This window comes from Rhinoderma darwinii, chromosome 8, assembly GCF_050947455.1.
Source record: "Rhinoderma darwinii isolate aRhiDar2 chromosome 8, aRhiDar2.hap1, whole genome shotgun sequence".
NCBI lineage: Eukaryota > Metazoa > Chordata > Amphibia > Anura > Rhinodermatidae > Rhinoderma > Rhinoderma darwinii.
In genome coordinates, this window is record NC_134694.1 from 13,111,037 (window position 1) to 13,134,060 (window position 23,024).

The window sequence follows — 23,024 nt, forward strand, 5'->3', positions numbered from 1 at the left end:
CAAAACCATCAGGAGCCGCTTTCATTTTTCTATAAAAGTTCAGAACTCACTATACACAAAGTCCTTTTTTCCTTGCCACCTTCTAACGTGCGGAAGCTAGTGGTTTTGCTGAGCAGTAAAATTACCATAAATAAATGGCAGACTATGTGCCTGGCATTATCAAGCAGTCGATACAGAACATAACACCCCTAGGATGTTAAGAGACGTATATCTTAAATCAGCAGAAAAAGCAGCACAGATTTTTTGATTTCTAAAATATTAGGAGTGCTTTTTTAATTTACATAATTTTTATGTAATCTTTTTATTTCTTAACCAGCTGGCATACAATCTATTATGGGCCCATGTGGTATTTAAAGTTTTTGTTTAGCAAATCGTAGACAGTCTTGAGACAGCGAAGTCCTACATGTTTAGGACCTTTTTCTCGAATACAAACTTACCCTTTAAAAAATTTTTGTTATTTGTATTACAAGAGGCCCATGACAATAAGCTGACCACAGGGGAACCACCAGCTGTTATCGGTGGGGGAACCCGGCATCCAGGGTTAATTTTCCATTTGCAACAGTGAAAATAACTTAGTGGGGACCCATGTTAAGCACAAGCATACCAGGTCTCCCAGAGTGGTTGACAGAGGTGGGTCCAAAACTCTTGACAACCCCTCTAATTTCTATTATGGAAAGTAGCACACCAAATTTGAATGCCATCATGGGACCACCCCATGTAGACCATTAAAGTCTAAACTAAAAGTGGAGTTACTCTTTAATAAATATTAAAGTTTCTCAGAGACCCTAAGGAAAAGGGGCTAAAAATAAATAAATATATGAAGCAAGTCCACATTTAAATTATTCCAGTGCTTCACTCCCAGTACATAACATTTTGTTCTTGCTCAGTTTTCTTGCCTGGGTTAAGCCTGAAGGAGCTTGAGACAGATCTAAAAAGATAATTCATGCAATTTATTGTAATAACAATAGAGCTTCCATATAGTATAGGCAGCGGCATGTAGCAAAATGGTGGGCATCCAGAGAGGAACACAAGTAGTTGCTGGGCAACAAAGTATTAAACCCCTGCTTAATCAACTAAATAAGCATTTAAAGGGGCTTTTTCGAGAGTTTAATATCCTAGATTAGGCCAAAGCTTGATTAGTGGGGGGTCCGCTCTCCCTGCCATTCAGGAGAATGAAGATAATGCACTCGTATGGACCTCCTGGAGCTCCATGGCCGCTTCATCCTAATGGTCAGCAGGAGTCCTCCACCAATCAATGATGGTCAATCCTAAACCTACTTAATCGAACCACTTCTCAACCTCCCTGATGTCATTGCTTAAAAGTAAGACTTCAGGCCCTTTTACACTGGGCAATTATCGGGCAGACAAGCGTTCATAGAACCCTCGTTGCCGATAATTGCCCTGAGTTAACAGGGCAGCGATCAGCAGATGAATGAGCCAACGCTTGTTCATCTGCTGATCGTATAGTTTTAAAAAAAAATTAAATATTTTCGTTGTCGGCAGCACATCCTGGTATATAAAGAGGGATGTGCTCTGGGGACATAACGTATGAGGACGAGCAATCGGACCGCTTGTCCCCATACTAGCTCCTTGTGACTGGAGCAAACGAGCGTGGATCAACGACCAAAATTGGCCAATGCAAAAGGGCCTTTATGACATCAGTGTGTGACATCGATCACAGTACTTAACCCCTTAACGACACAGCCCATTTTTTTCAAATCTGACATGTTTCACTTTATGTGGTAATAACTTCGGAATGCTTTTACCTATCCAAGCGATTCTGAGATTGTTTTCTCGTGACGCATTGGACTTTGTTACTGGCAAAATTTTCTCGATACATTAAGTATTTAATTGTGAAAAACACCAAAATTTAGCAAAAAATTGCAAAAATTAGCATTTTTCTCAATTTATATGTATCGGCTTGTAAGACAGGTAGTAATACCACACAAAATTGTTGCTAATTAACATCACCCATATGTCTACTTTAGATTGGCATCGTTTTTTGAACATCCTGTTATTTTTCTATGACATCACAAGGCTTAGAACTTTAGCAGCACTGTCTCACATTTTCAAGAAAATTTCAAAAGGCTATTTTTACAGGGGCCAGTTCAGTTGTGAAGTGGATTTTAGGGCCTTATATATTAGAAACCCTCGATAAGTCACCCCATTTTAAAAACTTCACCCCTCAAAGTATTCAAAACAGCATTTAGAAAGTTTCTTAACCCTTTAGATGTTTCACAGGAATTAAGGCAACGTAGAAGTGTAATTTTAAAATTTCTTTTTTTTTTTTGTTGCAGAAATTCATTTTTCATCAATTTTTTTTGTAACACAGAGAGTTTTACCAGAGAAACGCAACTCAATATCTATTGCCCAGATTCTGCACTTTTTAGAAATACCCCACATGTGGCCCTAATGCACTTATTGACTGAAGCACAGGCCTCAGAAGCAAAGGAGCACCTAGTGGATTTTGGGGCCTCCTTTTTATTAGAAAATATTTTAGGCTCCATGTCGGGTCTGAAAGGCTCTTGCGGCACCAAAACAGTGGAAATCCCCCAAAAGTGACCCCGTTTTGTAAACTATACCCCTTGAGGAAATTATCTAGGGGTATAGTGAGCATTTTGACCCCGCAGGTTTTTTGCAGAAATTATTGGAAGTAGGCCGTGAAAATGAAAATCTACATTCTTTCAAAGAAAATGTAGGTTTAGCTATTTTTTTCTAATTTCCACAAGGACTAAAAGGAGAAAATGCACCCCTACTTTTGTAAAGCAATTTCTGCCGAGTAAAACAATACCCCGCATGTGGTCATAAACGGCTGTTTGGACACATGGCAGGGCTTAGAAGGGAAAGAGCGCCATTTGGAGCTCAAATTTAGCAGGAACGGTTTGCGGAGACCACGTCGCATTTGCAAAGCCCCTAAGGGACCAAAACAGTGAAAACACCAAAAAAGTGACTCCATTTAGGAAACTACACCCCTTGAAGAATCCATCTAGGGGTGTAGTGAGCATTTTGAATCCACAGGGGTTTCATAGATTTTATTAGAATTGGGCAGTGAAGATAAAAAAAATCTTTTTTCCCAATAAGACGTAGCTTTAGCTCAAAATTTTTCATTTTCTCAACAAATAAAGGAATAAAAGAACCCCAACATTTGTAAAGCAACTCTGGAGTACGGCAATACCCCATTTGTGGTCATAAACTGCTGTTTGGGCATACGGCAAAGATCAGAAGAGAAGGAGCGCCATTTGGCTTTTGGAGCACAGATTTGGCTGGATTGGTTTCTTGACACCATGTCACTTTTGCAAAGCTCCTAAGGTACCAGTACAATGGAAACTCCCAAAAGTGACTCGATTCACAAAATTACACCCCTTGAGGAATTCATCTAGGGGTGTAGTGAGCATTTTGACCCCACAGGTGTTTCATAGATTTTATTAGAATTGGGCAGTGGAAATTTTAAAAAAAAATCCTTTTTCTTCAATAAGATGTAGTTTTAGCTGAAAAGGTTTCATATTCTCAACAAATAAATGAAAAAAAAGCACCCCAACATTTGTAAAGCAACTTCTCCTGTGTACGGCAATACCACATATGTGGTCATAAACTGCTGTTTGGGCACAGAGTAGGGCTCAGAAGGGAAGGAGCGCCATTTGGCTTTTGGAGTACAGATTTTGCTGGATTGGTTTCTGGTCGCTATGTCGCATTTGCAAAGTCCCTGTGGGACCAAAACAGTGGAAACCCCCCAGGAAGTGACCCCATTTTGGAAACTACACCCCTCATAGATATGCCAATATGTGGTGCCCAGCTTGTGCCACTGGAGACACACACCCCAAAAATTGTTAAAAGGGTTCTCCGGGGTATGCCGATGCCATATATGTGGAAGTAAACTGCTGTTTGGGCACACTGTAGGGTTCAGAAGGGAGGTAGCGCCATTTGGCTTTTGGAGCGTGGATTTTGCTTGTAGTAGTTTTGTTTTGAGTCTTACTGTTGTTTCAGTTAATAACGTGGGGGTACATGTAAGGCGGGCGGAGTATATAAGGGGCATAGTCAGGTGGTATAGTGGGGTAAAAAAATAAAATATATAATTCATAGATGTGTGTTATGCTGTGACACAATCCTTTCTGCACAGGCAGGTGTCGCACTAATAAATGGTCTTCACTTATTCCCCTTTTGGTCCACACTCGGCACCTTTGACGTTTGGGGAATTTTGCTGGGAAAGTGTTGTCCTGGTATAATACGGGCGCCCTCACTTCCAGCAGATATGTTTGGGCCCTCCCCTTCCTGGTTGCCTAATTTTAGGGGCCTTGATAATTCGCCACTTGAAAACAGAAGAAACGTTCCCCTCGGGCCGGCACAACTGCATATTTTTATTTCCTGGCTTATTGGTGCCTGGACTAATTTTATTTTTTCATAGACGTAGTGGTATGAGGGCTGTTTTTTTTTGTGGGACGAGCTGTAGTTTTTATTGGTACCATTTTGGGGTACATGCGACTTTTTGATCACTTGTTATCCTTTTTTTTTGGGGAGGCAAGGTGACCAAAAAACAGCAATTCTGAATTTTTTTTAGTTCTTTTTATACAGCGTTCACCACGCATTATAAATTACATGTTAACTTTATTCTGCGGGTCAGTCCGATTCCGGTAATACCTCATTTATAGCACTTTATGTTTTACAACTTTTTGCACAATAAAATAACTTTTGTAAAGAGAATGGATTTTTTCTGTCGCCAAGTTGTGAGAGCCATAACTGTTTTAAATTTTTCGTCGACGGAGCTGTATGAGGGCTTGTTTTTAGCGAGACGAGTTATAGTTTTTATAGGTACCATTTTTAGGTACATGCGACTTTTTGATCACTTTTTATTTCAATTTTTGGAAGACAAAGTGACCAAAAAATAGCAATTATGTCAGTATTTTTTAGATTTTTTTTTTTACGGCGTTCACTGTGCGGAATAAATAACATAATATTTTTATAGTTAAGGTCATTACGGTCGCAGCGATACCAAATATGTATGGCTTTATTATTTTTTTCAATAATAAATTACTTGATAAGGGAAAAAGGGCGATTGTGTTTTGTGTTATTATTTGAAACTTTTATTGTATTTTTTACAACTTTTATTTTTACACTTTTCTTTAGTCCCACTAGGGGACTTGAAGGTCCAACTGTTTGTTTGATGTTATAATACATTGCACTACCTATATTAAAGACAAAAGAAGAGAGTTTGCAGCCAAAGGTATATTAAACATACAAAATTTTATTGGTAACATATAAAAATACATTTAAGTACAAAATATATGTATACAAAAACATATATTGAAGGACAAGACTCTAGACAGAAAGTTTCAGGGAGCAGGTATCGCTGGTAACAGTATGCAAATTTGGGACAGCTGAGTTGTTGTACAGACAACGTCTCTCAAATGTAGTGGGACAAGGTCCCTCTTAATGGGTATAGTCACATTTATAGACAGCTCGGTCAGGATTAAACCAAGCCCAATATTACATGGAGCCCAATACAGGGAGACAAATTTTATAAAGGTCTAAGAGCCATTTATAGCGTCTAGATCAGATGACTTCCTAGATTGGGAAATAAATGAGAGAGTGTTTTGAACAGAGCTTACCCATATTGCCGTGATGGTCCGATAGTGCTCCTAGCACAAAAAACCCCAACGCGCGTTTCGCTCGAATGTTGCTTCCTCAGGGGGAGATGTGTGTCCTATGTAGTGCAATGTATTAGAACTGTCAGTTGTTCACTGACAGCAAGCCCATCAGGCTCTGCCTCCGGGCGGGGTCTAATCGGATAACGCCATTGTTAGGCATCCTGTTGCCATAGTAACAGTCGCCAGCCTTGCCATCGTATGGCAGGGCTGCCGATTGCATACAAACCACTTTGATGCAGCGATTGCATTGAATCACTGCATTGAAGGGGTTAATGGCAGGAATCGGAGCTAGCTCCGGTTCCTGCTGATAGATCGGGGTGTCCGCTGTAACATACAGCGGACACCCACTGCTGATGACGCCGGCTCAGCTTCTGAGCCGGAAGCGGAGCCGGCGCCATCTTGCCGATGGTACCGGAAGCCTCCTGGGCCCCGACGACGGGGCATAGGAGGATTCCGTTACTGGCGTAATTATTAGCCCTCCGATCGCCTTTGCAGCCACCGGCAACCCAGCGATCACGTTGCTGGGGCGCCGGTGGCTATAAACTCCTCACATGCTGCGATCTCTATTGAACGCAGCATGTGAGGGGTTAATCGGTCGGATCGGAGGCTAGCTCCGGTCCTGGCCGATACCTCAGGGTGCCAGCTGTAACATACAGCTGTCACCCGGCGGTGATGTCGCTGGCTCAGCTCCTGAGCCAGCTCCATCTCCTTCACGTACAGTTACGTGGAGATGCGGGAAAAGGCCATCTCCCATGACGTAACTGTACGTGAAATGGCCCGAAGAGGAGTCTCATAATGTCATTACCACAATATCTGTGTCTCTCCAAATCCGATAATGGACAGCCTGACGTTTTAGCTAGAAATAAAAAGGAGTCTACAAATAGGAGAAAGGTGTCAAGTTTATTTTAAGATGTTAAAGTGGGAAAACAGCTACAGTAACACGCTCCTCTAGACTTCTTACTTGCTTACCCATTTTTATTTTAATCACTTAAGATGGGTATTGCAATGTTAACTCTTCAAAGTTCAATTTGTTTCGTTAAATATTGAATCATTTTTGGAGGACCCGATTCTCAAAAGGGCTTGTACTCTGTTTATAGGGTATGTGCACACACAAAATCAAACACGTCTGAAAATACGGAGCGGTTTTCAAGGGAAAACCACTCCTGATTTTCAGAAGTTTTTGTAAGCCACTCGCGATTTGTGAGCGGTTTTTCTATAGAGTCAATGAAAAACGGCTCCAAAAACGTCCAAAGAAGTGACAGGCACTTCTTTTTCGTGGGCGTCTTTTTATGTGCCGTTTTTTGAAAACTAGGCGTAAACAGAACGCCGTATTTCCCATTTAAATCAATGGGCAGATGTTTGGAGACGTTCTGCTTCCGTTTTTTCAGACATTTTTCGAGGCGTAAATACGCATGAAAACACTCCGTGTGAACATACCCTAAGAAGTGTATGTACTGGTTATAGTCCATCAATACACAGTCTATGAAGGTATATTTCGTACAATGCATGGACTCTCGTCGGTCTTAGCTAGGGTAAGAAGTATAATGTCACTGTTGGTTTCAGATAAATGGGACACCCTTCTATGACACAAGCAGTGAACCCCTACTATTAGCTAAGCAAGGCCCTTTTTCAACCAACCTCTTTGAGCACGTGTTACCCAATGGCCTCCTGTAACCCTACTAATAGCTAAAACCTAGAGCCCCATAGTATCACAGTACCCACGTGAAGCAGATTTTGGAGCAAACAACTTGCCACTAGGGTTTATCAATATTTTAGGTTAAAGGGGGTCGTCTCATAAAAACAACGTTTTCTCTACAGTCACCTTTCATTTGGCCATGTATTATTACATGCCAGACATTAAAATGAATGGCCGGCTACGCAATACATGGATGGGCCAGGTCTTTCAGATTGGGAGTCGCTCTTCCTTAGCTCTTAGCAGTGGACCCTAATCTGTGATGGTCCAAATGCCCTCAGAATATTGCTTTAATTCTACTGCTGAATTTCCCATTAGGCACAAAAGGTCGATGTCCAGGAGCAGGCCTTCAGCGAAGAGCCCCATGCACACGACCGCAGTTTTAATCTGTAATTACGGAATATACATTTACGGATGAAGACGTTGCGGACCCATTCATTTCTATAGGCCACGGACACTTTTCCATATATTTACGGATGTGTCTAGGCCGTAGAAATGATCCGCAAAATAAAGAACATGTCCTATTCTTATCCGCAATATCATCACGGACTCGCCCATAGAAGTTTATGGGTGCTATCGCAATAGCGGACGGCTACGCAAGTGCATCCATATTTGCGGACAGTAAAAACCCTTACAGTCGTGTACATGAGGCCTTATTCTATAGTTTAGGACTAGAGTATAGTTTAAGCAGCCCCGAGCTGTGATGCTGATACAGACAGCAAAGTAATCACGTGACTCAGCTTCAGGACAGCCGGCATAGGCACATTGTAATTCTTATCGGTCTTATCAGTAACAATGGTTTATAGTTATGGAAAATTTGCAGCATCCGGCTGCACGGCCACAATACGTACAACTTCACTCTGCATCTAATCCTGAAACTCAGACTATAACATTCTCAGTGGGTTTTCGGTATAAACTGAGCCCCTGCCGTTGTGCTCGGCAGGATAATGATTACAGCTCCTGGAATATGATGCTGAAAAGCAGAACATTGTTCAGTCCTAATTTCTGGATTGTTTCAGTAATGTGTTTTTCCGTTCACCAGAGCAAAATTCTCTACACATAATGATTGTATTTGGCAGAGCAGAGGATGGATTTCTAAAGGACAACTGGCCATGAATGTAAGAAAGTTTTTTTTTTAATTTTATTTTTTAAGGTTGCACCAAAAGGGCGACTATTTTTCTAGTTAAAGAAAGAAATTCACTGGAGACCAACATAAACCTCATTGGCAGCGGCATAGACACAGTGACTGCTAAATCACCTCTCCGGTGTGAGGAACCATCAGAAGAGCACTTTGTAGTTAGACATGGTTCATTTTTTATAAAAATAATGAATCCTCTCTACTCATATTCACAGGGTCCTGAGTCCCACGGTACCAGGTGACGAGCAGTAAGAACTACCCACCTGACCAACCAAAGATCACCGTCGTCTACATAGGTCTTTCGTAGTACCAGTTCTAGAAAGTTTTTACTATTTCTACTTCCCAGTAGCTTGCTCCTGGTTTGTGACTTTTTGAATTCCGATTCTGACCCTGCCTGTAATGACTACTCCTCTGACCATTTATTGCGGACCCTTCCTCTAGATCTCCCTATACCTGTGCTTGATGATTTAGAGCCTTGCTATCCATTGGTGGGGAACCACCACATACCCAAATTCTACAGGTCAGCAGTCAAACCTCTATAATTGTTAAGTAGCATCCAGAATCACTTTTTTTTTTAGCCCCTTAGACAAATACCCCATGGGCACAACTTTACAGTAATTTCCATTTACCTTACGCCTCATGCACACGCCCATTGTGGCACTCGGGCAGGTTTTTGACGGCATCCGATAGTCTTCACGGACCCATTAACTTTAGCGGGTGAATGATAAACATGTCCTATCTTTCCTCGGATCACTGACGGAACTCGGACGGCACACACGGTCGTGTGCATGAGGCATTAGAGTTTTCAGATCCTCCTTGGCCTTTTACATTTTTTGATAACAACCAAAGTTAGACTAATTGGCTGGTGAATTTTAGCATCCACACCTGCAGGTAAACATTTTTGTTACATATCTTCTCTTTCATGTCTGTCAACCGTATTGGCCACTGACCTATGGCCAATGTGTACTCTCCAATCATAATCTCTTGCTTCAGCCTAGTACTTCTCCCGTGCTGCACCTAAAATCTGGAATGCTTGGCCTCAAGCTTTCACGGTAACGTCTAACATGCCCTGGAAATGTAGCTTTTTAAGAATATTTATCATGCCTTCCAGTAACACTGCCTTTCAGCGAGTAGCACAGCCCATGTACATCCTACACTCCTCACGTCATAAGGCACTTAATATTTGCATTGGCACCAAGTTTGGTGGAAGCACCAGATTGAAACTTAAAATGGGAGGTCCCTTTTTATTTTTGAGAAGGAGGAAATTATGACTTTTCCAGCCGTAATACTTTCCAAATAATCGTAGTGTACACTGCCGAAATAAGACCACCAGCCAAAAGAAGTGTAATAAATACAGCGCCATATTACGTCTACATAATAGTGCCATACATCAACCAAGTAATAGTACCCAAATAATGCCACAACTCTTTTCTTCAATTATTTGTTAGATGACCTAGAAGGAGGAACTTAAGAGTAGACTGCATGAGGTGGAGGCCGCAGGGCATTTGCCCCTTTTGCCCACACTTTAATCTAGCCCTTAAACTAAGGAATACGTTGATACTGCTATAGGATTAAAGGCTATTATTATTCTATGAATAGGTTGTTTGCCATTTTCAATATTCATGCATGTTTTTCCTGTGTACTATTTTTATGTATGACCCCCCTCCAAATAATCCAAAATGTTGGCATCACAAAAAGAGTGAGAGAGGCACCAACGTTTATTGACTGAGAAGGCATAAAAGTTGCAACTCAAGTTTCTACCTAACAAGACTTTCTTATTTAGTTTGGTTTACGGATGCTAACTTTCACTGCTGTTTAATATTTTAGCTTTCAAATAGATAAAACAATGTGATAGATCATCAATTACTCAATACACAAGATACCCGCTTGGCAAGCAAACGGGCACATCGCTGCCCACAATACAACATAAATGCCTTTTAAAAGGAAGGAACACACCAGCAGTATGCAGATTAATGAGTCAGCATGTAATGGAGTCTCCATTTAAAGTAATCCGAAGGAGAGCATTTTACACAGAGAACATAAAGTACTTGTCTGAAGACTTTTTTTTTTCCAGGGATAAGCAGGTTTGAATAATGTATATTAAAGAACAGCAAATATGATTTAAAGATGACATGTTGTACTCGGATGTTATCCAGCACGGGCGGCTGGGCCAGGTACTGAATATCCAATCATTTATTTTAAACAGAGGCAGAAAATATAAAGAAATATTGCTTCTTTTTTTTGATGGGAGGGGAGGGGGTTATTAGTCAGTCCTAATAAAGCACCAGCAGTTCATTTCGGAGAACAGTTGCCAGTGGTGGTTAAGATGACCATTAGCCTATGTTCACACTGCGACTCGGACCGGCCCGCAGCAGATATCGGAGGCCGACCCGTTGATTTCTGACGTAACTTTGCAGTAAAAACAGTCGCATTTCTCCACGCAGGTTAGCCCCATTGAATATAATGGGAGGCTTCTTACAAACGTTTATCACGCGGCTATCGAGCCCAAAAAAATAAAATTTTAAAAAAGTGTCGGAATCGGCGTGAAAATTCCGCCTTGTGAACAGGGCCTAAGATTGCAAATCCACAGCATAGACAGGGAGTTAAATGATAAAATTCTGGCTGCCTGCATCAACCATTAGATGGAGCCAAGGTTCTGTTCACATCACGTCTGAGCTTTCAGTCAGACGTATACATATGTTGGGAGTATTGCCTGACGTATACCACTATATAAGCACACGTTGCCCATAGGCTCCCATGTTATTTAAATAAAAATAAATTAAATAATGGGCAGACAGGTGTCTAGAGAACACTCTTTGAGCCTCCATCATGTGAATGGAGCCCTATGGATACATTTGGCATATACGTGATGTGAACAGAGCGATACTGCATACCGTTATATTTTCTAGGTTAAAGTGTATGTCATAGCGACATGTCAGAAGTTCTGATCGGTGGGGGTTCGAGCACCGAGACCCCCACCGATAGCTAAAACTAAGCTGTAGAAGCGCTTGGGCGAGAGTTGTGCCGCTTAGTTTCTGATCGGCTTTCCACAACTTTCCTTGGAGCATTGTACGGTCGCAATAGAAAGTCTATGAGTCCGTACCAAGGAAAGCCAATCAGAAATAAAATAAAAAACAGCACAGCGTTCATTTGAGCGCTTCTGCCGCTTCGTATTAGCAATCGGTGGGGGTCTCAATGCTCAGACCCCCACCGATCAAAACTTCTGACATGTCAAAAGTTTTTTTTAAACTTGAGTTACCTTTTAACGCATATGCTGTAAGCTTCTCCGTTCCCCCTAGTGGTGGCTGAAAACAGAATTTTATCATTTATCTCTATGTCTATGCAGGAGATTTGTATCAGAAAAATGGAGCTCTGACTGCTATAAAGATATATTAATCAGTGAAGAATTTTGGAAAGATTTAGAGTAAAAAGACAAAATGGTTTTCAATAGGTGGACATACACCGGCTCAAGAGTTGGGCAATGGAGTACACAGATAACATCTAATAGAAAAAAAGTGGGGCCCTCATTCGGGTGCGGAGACGAGAGCCCAGAGTGCTTGTATGCCACCTTCCCTTGAATATAAAAAGAGGCATTTTGACCCTTTGCTGCTTCCATTCATCTTTTGCAGTGCTTGTAAAGAGAGGGAGCCCCGCGTAGATCCACACAATTCATGAGGGCATGTATTGGGGGTCCCTCTGTCCATGTGCGCTCCGCTGAACTCCTGGATAGGACTTTCAGCCTCATACCAAAATATAAACCCCAACTTCATTTTTTGCATATTCCCTCCAAAACCGTGGGTGTATATTCTTTTCTTTTACAGCAGAAAGTAAAATCCTTTGTCAGTTTTTTTTGTTTAACCAAGGAAACCACAAACCACCCAAGCATGATTTGGTGTTGCAACCATGAATGCAAAACTCTCCCTGTGGTCAGACTCTCACCTATTTTTTCCTGTATGATTCCTCTCTCAAATATGTAAGTGCCAGCATACAAAAAAAAAGGACATTATGTTCAGCAGCACCAAAGTGTGTATGCTGCCCTGTATGCACCCGCGCAGGGCACCCCATGAACATACCCTACCAGACCCCCCCCCCCAGCTATGACTTTGGGCGTGTGTGACATGTGGAATCTTTCAATAGTGATCTGACTAAGGAAGAAGTCACAGTAAGTCTACTTTAAGGGGTTTTCCAACTAACGTCATTTACAGCATTATCATCTGGGTCGGATATTTATGGCCTAGACATCTCTAGAGAAAAAAAACTGGTCTGCACGCTGCCCAATCTAGGGGTTTTGGTAGGATCAGGCCACAAGATGGGTACACGTTCTTTCAAGTTAGTTAGCAGGTCACTAAAGCTGGCCATGCATATTAGAGAATTGTTTACGGACAATGTAATATGTATAGTAGCAGCCCGATTGTCCCTCAACCTCTGCCGTTGGGTGGAACAAAGATCAGGCGTGTTGGATTCCAACGTTTCCTGAAAGAGAAGCGTCATCATATGTGTCTGCAAGCTAGTCTAAACATGCAGGTTCAGGATCCAAACCTTGTTTCCTCAACTCTACGATCTCTAATAGAAAATGAATTTTTACATTTAGTTTTCTTAACAGGAGTCGTGGTTAAAAATACTAAATACTAAAAGGGGTAGAGGGGATTTTGTTTCTCTGCTCTGGAGTACTTTCTGCCTCCAGTTATATCAATGGATGCTTGCGGATTTTAATGGGTGCAGTTTAAGGCTGCAATACGACTGTATTCTATCATCTATATTATTGCCTCAAGGCCCTGACTCTCTCCCCCCCCCCCCCCCCCCACGGTTATTCTGAATGAAACTTAGTTAATCAGAGAACCCTATGGTGATCTAAGTTCTGCCGAAATGTGAAGGTTCAGGTCTTGTAGGCTGGAATACGGAAACTAAAACGCAGCTGTTTTACGGATACTAAGCAGTGTCCAAGTGTTCCCAGCCAATTAATGGGAGTTTCTTCTCCAGGTATTCCCTATGATCAGCCTTAAAGAGGCTCTGTCACCACATTATAAGTGGCCTATCTTGTAAATGATGTGATCGGCGCTGTAATGTAAAGAATAACAGTGTTATTGATTTAGAAAAACAATTTTTGACGAAGTTATGACCTATATTAGCTTTATGCTAATGACTTTCTTAATGCCCAACTGGGCGTGTTTTATTTTTTGACCAAGTGGGCGTTGTGGAGAGAAGTGTATGACGCTGACCAATCAGTGACCAATCAGCATCATACACTTCTCCCCATTCATTTAGACAGCACATAGTGATCTTATTAGATCACTATGTGCAGCCACATACACACACATTAACGTTACTGAAGTTTCCTGAGAGTTAATAGACATCACTACCAGCCAGGATGTGATGTCTATTCAGAATTCTGACACATCGCTAACGTTTGTGTGAGATTTACAGCAAGGCAAGGGTAATCTCGCGAGATTACGCTGTAAATGACAGCCCAGCGTGATCTCGATATGCTGTGCTGTAAATCCCACACAAACGTTAGCGAAGTGTCAGGATTCTGAATAGACATCACGTCCTGGCTGGTAGTGAGGTCTATTAACTCTAAGGACACTTGAGTAACGTTAATGTGTGTGTATGTGGCTGCACACAGTGATCTAGTTAAGATCACTATCTGCTGTGTAAATGAATGGGGAGAAGTGTATGACGCTGATTGGTCACTGATAGGTCAGCGTCATACACTTCTCTCCACGACGCCCACTTGGTCAAAAAGTAAAACACGCCCAGTTGTCCATTAGCATAAAGCTAAAATAGGTCATAACTGTCAAAAATAATTGTTTTTCTAAATAAAAAACACGGTTGTTATCTACATTACAGCGCCGATCACATTATGGACAAGACATTGCTCATGTCCTTTCATCCAACACAATGACTGCCGACAGTCATGTTTGCATGTGACAGTCCTATAGGTTTGCATGGCTATTGGCCAAGTGCTGGTTTCCATATTATGTCTATGGTCAGCTGTAGGGTCTGAGCACACTACCGTATTACTTATATGGGCACCGTATTACGGCTTTATACAACTCCGAGGTTCTGTGGAACCGTAATATGGTTCCCATAGTAGTCTATGGGGCTCTACTGTACCACTATATGTGTTCAATTTCAATCATGGCATGCTTCATCGGGCGCTGTATTACAGAGGTATTCTCCGCTAGATGCTTTACATCTGGCGGTGGAGGGATATCTCCTAAATTCGGCACCATACGTCAACACACGTAGTGCCTACAGCTGTGTAGTACAGGACCGCAGGGACTCCATGTGCCCCTCTACAGTCTCCACGTACACGGACGACCAACAGTCTGAAAAGGGGTTATCCAAACCAACGATCAGTATTATTACTCCTGCATAAAATAAATCATCTATTCAAATGCTATGAGATTTGGGTTTCATGCAAACCAATTAGCCGCCTCGCGCCCTTATGAGATTCTCCAAGTCCATACATGAGCAAGCCCATCACTATTAAGGCCGTCTCCCTAACCCCTTCACTGCCAATAGAGATAAAAAAAAATAGCGGTCGCTTCTGAACGGACAGATTATTAGCAAACTCTGCCCTGAGACAGAAGGGGTTAATCTGTCTTGCAGTAAGTAGCAGTTCACTCCATGTAACAAGCGACACTGGTGACTGCGCTACAGAATGACAGCTGGCACCTGATGAAACGAGACATTACTGACATACACAGTTATATCCATTGGCCATATACGGGGCAATTTTTGGGCACGTGACAATTGCTCCATATGTTACACGATTAGCGAGCCCGTCTCTAGCGATTGGCTATTTGTTCCAATTGTATAAGCACTGACAGCGTCTGATATTTAATACAACAGATAGCTGCTACTTTTTGTAAGATTTGTCATTAGGAAAGGTGATTAAAGTTTGAATCGGGTTTAAAGGTATTGCAAAAACAAATAGAAAAGTGGACGGATTTAGATTGCAAGCTCTGCAGCACAGTGAGAAACTATCACAACAACTTCACACATTCTTTTAGCAAACTCTTGCAGACTACAGGAAGTCATCTGAGAAAGTGCGGGACTAATAAAGACAGGGACGTACCTGCCAGCATGCCCATTTAGGAGGATCGCAGCCAGGCTTTGGATGGGCAGGGATGGCCAGGCCTCTGCTAGGCACCCAGACAAGCTCTGTCTCACTCCCTGATCTTCAGACTCACAGCTACAGACAGCGGCCGCAGGAAGTGATTCCAACTCACATGGACTTTCTCTGACCTCACCCTCCATGGCAACAGGGAATTTAAAGGGACAGCTTTCCGCGTCCTGTAACGGGACAAGACAAAATGTTATCAACTTTATTTATAATGTTAAAAAAAAAACAACAACATACGTGAATTAATGCATAATACAACATAATATAATACAGTCACAGGAAACGGAAAAGCATTTTATCTCAAATGAAAAATAAATAATAATATGTTCAGTTATTTCTAAGTAATATCTGTTCCTGGGTGATGATAATCAATATGCCCACCATTACCACTCTGGCAAGTTCGCACTCAGCTTTCCCGAAATCCTGAAAAGCAAGTTTGCCAAGCTATGCAGTAACATAGAAGCCAAGGGTTGAGCTGTCTCCCAGCGTTATATTAAAAATCTTAAAGGGGTTCTCCGTTTTGAACAATCTATTTTTCTATTACAAAGGTGTGAAAAGCGTTGAATTTTCCTACAGCGCCACCACAGGCCAAATTAAGAATGACATAGAATTACAATGTGTTTTACAGAGTGAGAGATGCTTTTTGTAGCTTTCTGACTAATGAAGAAGTATCCTGATCTATTAATTTAGAATTTCCTTTTAAAAAAATAATAATAATTTTCCGATTGATGATTGGCTGTTCAGTTCTCTATTCTATGTAATCTATTATTTAAGAGAAAAATAAATCAGATAAATTGTTTGTGTGTAAAGATTATTTTTCGTTTTTCTCAGTCATAGAGATTAAAAATAGAAAGCCATACAGATATATGAATTTTTTTGTACACTACCCATAGTCCTTTGCTGCAAGCTCTACTCCAGGGGTCTGTATGGTGGAGCAATGCTTCTATGGGAGATAATTATAATACAGCATGCAACGGAACATGGCAGAATATTTTCTCACTAATTCATAAAGAGTCATGTAAAAAGACCTCAGTGTACCTCCATATAAAAACAGAGGCACATGAAGGTATAGTATGCAGAGGCGTAACTAGGAAAGACTAGGCCCCATAGCAAACTTTTGACTGGAACTCCCCTCTCCTGGCTGCCACACACTGCCCCCTCCCGTAGATTGTACCATACAGCCCCCCTGTAGATTGTGCCATACAGCCCCCCATAGATAGTCACCCCTTTCCCCTGTAAATAGTGCCCCCTCCCCTCTTGTAGACAGTGCTTATACAGCACCCCCTGCAGATAGTGCCCCCTACCTCCCCCTTGTGGATAGTGCCATACAGCCCCCCTATAGATATTGCCCCCACCTCCCCCTGTGGATAGTGCCATACAGGCCCCCTGTAGATAGTGCTCCCCATCTTTCTCATGTAGCTAGTGCCATACAGCATCCCCTGTAGATAGTGCCATACAGCCCCCTGTAGATAGCGCCTCCACCTTCTTCTTGTAGCTAGTGTCATACAGCCCCCCTGAAGATAGTGCCCCCCACCTTTCCCTTGTAGAGTGCCATACAGCATCCCCTGTAGATAGTGCCATACAGCCCCCCATAGATCGTGACATACACCCCCCCTGTAGATAGCACCCCATCTCCTCCTTGTAGATCGTGCCATACAGCCCCTCTTGTAGATAGCACCCCCACCTCCCCCTTGTAAATATCTCCATACAGCCCCAACCTCCCCCTTGTAGTTAGTGCCATACAGAACCTGAGGTTTGGTTGCCTAGTAACAGACTACGCAGTCATTCAATGACTATAATGAATCTTCATGCTCCTGTGGAGACAAGAGTGGTCATCCACACTACTCCGGAAAAATGCTGGGAGTCCGTAACATCACCAGCACTTTAAAAACTGGGTAAAATACCTTCATACCCATTAGGATTTACAGGAAAGTAATTTGCTTGAATTCTACAGCAAAATGTGACACGAAAAAAGGAAATGTAATGCGAAATGATATTCCCCTCCTATGGTTCTGGGCATTAGGACAGACCATGCTAGGAGGGTACGGCATCCACATCTATGGACTGGTAATAGTACCATCATCCAGTTTGGTATGTGCTATATTTGACAGCAGTGTCAGATGTGTTCTGCTCTAATAGACCAGCTCCCTGCGTCACATGAACACATCATGCATATCATATATCATACAGGCATGTTACAATGACCACACCGCAGAGAAATGTGCTGTCCTAATACAATGGTGGGTTGGGGGGGGGGGGGGGGGGAGTAGGGTGTTCTAGATAGCAGGTTCCAGATTAATGCCTAGATGCCAACAGGGCTTTCTTTATAGAAATAAATGCAATGGAAAGGGTAGATGCTGCTAAAAAAAAAATATATATATATATATATATATATATATACATATACACACACATATACACATACACACACACACACACACACACACACACACACACACAGTGAAGGAAATAAGTATTTGATCCCTTGCTGATTTTGTAAGTTTGCCCACTGTCAAAGACATGAACAGTCTCGAATTTTTAGGCTAGGTTAATTTTACCAGTGAGAGATAGATTATATAAAAAAAAACAACAGAAAATCACATTGTCAAAATGATATATATTTATTTGCATTGTGCACAGAGAAATAAGTATTTGATCCCTTTGGCAAACAAGACTTAATACTTGGTGGCAAAACCCTTGTTGGCAAGCACAGCAGTCAGACATTTTTTGTAGTTGATGATGAGGTTTGCACACATGTTAGATGGAATTTTGGCCCACTCCTCTTTGCAGATCATCTGTAAATCATTAAGATTTCGAGGCTGTCGCTTGGCAACTCGGATCCTCAGCTCCCTCCATAAGTTTTCGATGGGATTAAGGTCTGGAGACTGGCTAGGCCACTGCATGACCTTAATGTGCTTCTTTTTGAGCCACTCCTTTGTTGCCTTTTCTGTATATTTCGGATCATTGTCGTGCTGGAAGACCCAGCCACGAGCCATTTTTAATGCCTTGGTGGAGGGAAGGAGGTTGTCACTGAGGATTTGACGGTACATGGCTCCATCCATTCTCCCATTGATGCAGTGTAGTAGTCCTGTGCCCTTAGCAGAGAAACACCCCCAAAACATAATGTTTCCACCTCCATGCTTGACAGTGGGGACGGTGTTCTTTGGGTCATAGGCAGCATTTCTCTTCCTCCAAACACGGCGAGTTGAGTTAATGCCAAAGAGCTCAATTTTAGTCTCATCTGACCACAGCACCTTCTCCCAATCACTCTCAGAATCATCCAGATGTTCATTTGCAAACTTCAGACGGGCCTGTACATGGACACAGGACACAGGACACTCCCGGCAACAGGACACTGATGGGCGTAGAACATCATTACCGGGCCCCCAGGTCACCGTCGACCCGCCAGAGGGCCAATCGAACTCCCTGTGGATTTAAGAAGGGGGAGGTATGTGGTGGAACGGGAGTGGTGTTCTGGCACCAAGTGTCAGATAATGCCAGTCCTTCCCATCCTAACCGCCTTTAGACAGTTGTTCTTAAATGAAGCCCGGTGATCGGCCCCTGTATCGTCCCTTTATTTCCCCTCCTGGACTCTCCCATTATTCCCCTCTATCTCCCCTCATAGAATTTCCCCTTTTGGACTGTTCCGTGCGCAGGAGGCGGGGCTGGTGTTGCATGACAGTTGGTAAGAAAAAGCAGTTGGAGGGAGCCATTTACAGATGGGGGTCCAGAGTAAAGAAAGCAAGCAGAGTATTTACCATCAACCAATAGACTTTATCACAGCGAGTGGTATGTGTACTCTGCCCCCCTGTGTCTCCCTCAAATAAACACGCTGTTTTAACGGTTAAACTATTTTCTGTGTCCGCCTGGATTATTTCACCCACAACGGCGATACCAAACACCCAGTATCACCACATTTGGTGGCAGCGGTAAGATCTCTGGAAGGTCCCATCCCCTTGGAGGGACTACGGCTGGCTTGGGCCTGAACGAGGGACGATACAGGGGCCGATTACCGGGCTTCATTTAAGAACAACTGTATAAAGGCGGTTAGGGTGGGAAAAAAGGACATGATCTGACACTTGGTGCCAGAACACCACTCCCGTTCCGCAACAGGGGGTTTTCACCGCTGCTTTCTGCAGCGGAAATTCCCTTCCGAAAAACACAGCGTGGTGCGACTTTACAGCCAGAATGTGCTGCGGGTTCCATGTTGGATACGCTGCGTAGTTTTTACGCAGCGTATACAACCAGTGGGAACCCGGCCTTACAAACATTTGATAAAATAAAAAAAAATTAAAAAACGGGACTGGCTGTGTTCACACGGTGTGGTGAAAACACCACAGTCTTGCGGTCGCGGCAAAAAAACAAAAACATTTTGCCACACCGTGTGAACTCAGCCTAAGGCTCGGTTCCCCCCACCATGTTACGTCCGTAATGGACGGAACGTATTTCGGATGCAAGTCCCGGACCGAACATACTCACACTGCACGGAGCCGGGCTCCTAGCATCATAGTTATGTACGATGCTAGGAGTCCCTGCCTCGCTGCAGGACATCTGTCCTGTACTGTAATCATGTTTTCAGTACGGGACAGTAGTTCCACGGAGAGGCAGGGACTCCTAGCGTCGTACATAACTATGATGCTAGGAGCCCGGCTCCCTGCAGTGTATTCGGTCCGGGACTTGCGGCCGAAATACGTTCCGTCCATTACGGACGTAACATGGTCGTGTGAACCCAGCCTAATTCTAAAAAGCTCACTCAATTGGGTGTGCTACTGTAATAGGACGCTACTGTTGCAATAAGACATTTCGTGAAATTTCTTTCCTCTTCCCTCCATGATCAACTAGGAGTGGTATTATTGTAAAGTGGAAGGGAAGGGGGCAGTTACATGAGACGTTTTTTGACCACGCATCAACCACACACTATTTTACCGAGGTTTTCGATGCAGTTTTTGCCTGTGCGGTTTGTACAGGTGAAACTTGTAAAATAAATGTGCTCCACCTGTAAAAACCACACAGGGAAAAACCACATCGCAAACTGCGACAACTTGCGGTAAACCCACAAGCATTTTTAACTGCATGACCAACTAATCTAAATGCACACAAAGAGGGGGGGGGGGGGGGTGACCAACTTTATTTTAATACCTATGGATTTAGAATGGGATGTCAGAAAAGCTGCTATAGGTGTAATGTGTAAGTGCCCCAATACTTTTGTTCAGCGTGTGTGTGTGCGTGTGTGTGTGGATATAGAAGATGATAGAGAAGATAGAAATTTGTAGTTGTGGTAAAATCACGGGTAACAATTTTGGCTGCATCATAGCCCAACAGCGGCCGTTGTGTGTACAGACCTATGGGTAAGGCTACACGCTACGTGTTAGACCATGATGTCTCTCATACGGACCACACAACAGCGGCCATTACATGTGGCATAACCCCAATACTACTCACAACTGATGTTTTCACCCACTGACAGCAAACATAGAGCTTGAGAAATTGAAACACAAAAGTATATTAGAAAGTTACAGAACTTTTCATTGTATATAGTTTCTTCATTTACATAAAACAATATGCACTTATAGGGTTTCTATATATACAATGCTCCTCCATTATTAGAACAGGCAGAGCGGTACTCATAGCAACCAATTAGTTCACTGCTTTCATCTTCTAACCTTCACAGGAAAAACAAAAGCTGGATTGTGATTGGTTGCTATGGGCAACTGCTCTTCGTTGTCTGGATTTGTTGTTTTACATGGGGCCCAACTGGGTCTGTGGGGATTTCGGCCTTGTCCTGGTTCTGTCAGATTCATCCCCTGGACATTGTTGAATATAAATTCAAGGGTGCGGCATACTTCAGTACACCCACGGAAAACACTTCAAAACTCTCTCTAAGGCTATGTTCACAAATGAAATTTTGAGCAAAGTTTTTTGTGGCAAAAATCTTTGGTCAGATGTTAGCTGAAAGTCAAAAGGGATTATTAACCCCTTTACGATGAAGGACGGATATAACCGTGCCATGCAGGAGCTAGTTTCCGCTTAAGGACGGATATATACGTCCTCTGATTGCGTGGGTACTGTCAGTGAACCCATGCGATAAGCGACAGGAGCACGGCTGTTATACACAGCCTGGCTCCTGCCCCAGCTGCCGGAATCGAAGCCAATCGAGTCAATAACTATAATTTATAACGAGAAAATCCATGCCGGAATAGCTGCTTATTTTCAATTCTCTCCTAAAATCGATATATTATATGCATCCAAAAATAGTGCAGTTGAAAAATACAACTCGTCCCACAAAAAAGAAGAGCTTATACGCCCATGAAATAAATAAAAAAAGTTACTACTCTTGGAACGTGCAAATTGGCGTGATCATTGAGGGATTAAAACGCACTATAGTGGGGGTTGTGTTTGTGGTGTTGTTTTTTCCTTTATTCTTGCGTTTTTTGTTTTTGTTTTGTTTTTTATATAGCAAGGGGCTGACGCATAAAAAAAACACAAGCAAAAAAACGCTTGTTAGGGTGCATTTAGATGAGATGTTTCTGGCCATAAGTTAAAAAAAAAACGCATCAGAAATCGTGGCAAAAACACAAAAGGTAGAAAAAAAAACTAAAAATTTGCCATGAAACCGCATGTAGCCAAAAACGTTTCATCTAAATGTACTTTAAAAAAAAAGGTACGGAGAAATTCATGGCCCCACAAGGGTATGTTCACACGCAGTGCTTTCAGATGTAATTCGGGTGGTTTACACCTCGAATTACACCTGTAAAAACGCCTACAAACATCCGCCCAATGAATTCAATGGGAGAAACAGCATTTAGTTCATGCGGGGCGTCTTTTTGCCCCTCGGTTTCAAAAAATGTAGCGTAAAAAGAAGTAACATGTCACTTCTTGAGGCGTTTTTTGGAGCCGATTTTCCATTGAACATTATGAAAAATGCCTCAAAAGCTCCAAATTTCATTTTCAGCTTAGAAAACGCCTGAAAATCAGAGGCTGTTTTCTCTGAAATCAGCTCCGTAATTTCAGACGTATTTTGCCAAGCCATGCAAACATACCCCAAGTGTGTGCAAAGGAAGCTTAATTCACATGTTGAGATTAAGCGCTTTAAAAAAAAAAAAAAAAAAAAAAAAAAAAAAAAAAAGCAGAAAACCGCATGTGTTTTTACCACAATTTGAGGTGTTTCTGCTAAAAAAAAACTCAACTGCATCGAAAAACGCACCAAATGGCAAGATATGGGAGTTCATTTACCAAAGCAAAAAACGCAACAAAAACGCACCATGTGAACCTAGCTTTAAAGCCGGGCAGCTTGACAGACAAAGGCACACCACTTCACCTCACCTCCTGCACTAAAGGGCCCAATACTCAAAAAAAAAATTAATTTTATCTAACTTACCTCATCCTGCAGGCACGATACAAAAAGTTCCTGAGATTTTGGTG

At 42.3% G+C, this 23,024-nt stretch overlaps 1 protein-coding gene across 5 annotated transcripts in view; it reads right to left on the reverse strand.

The window, feature by feature from the left end:
• The window catches only part of NACC2 (NACC family member 2), a 111,881-nt gene extending 90,801 nt beyond the window's left edge, over positions 1-21,080 (reverse strand). For 4 of the 5 annotated variants that reach the window (XM_075835163.1, XM_075835158.1, XM_075835161.1 and 1 more), the window contains exons 1-2: positions 21,045-21,080; positions 15,555-15,772 (exon numbers count right to left, since the gene is read on the reverse strand). The gene's annotated coding sequence lies outside the window, so the exon portion shown is untranslated. The remainder of the gene's footprint in view (positions 1-15,554; positions 15,773-21,044) is intronic. The other variant, XM_075835165.1, reaches the window with a different exon arrangement.
• Between the last annotated feature and the right edge of the window lie 1,944 nt (positions 21,081-23,024).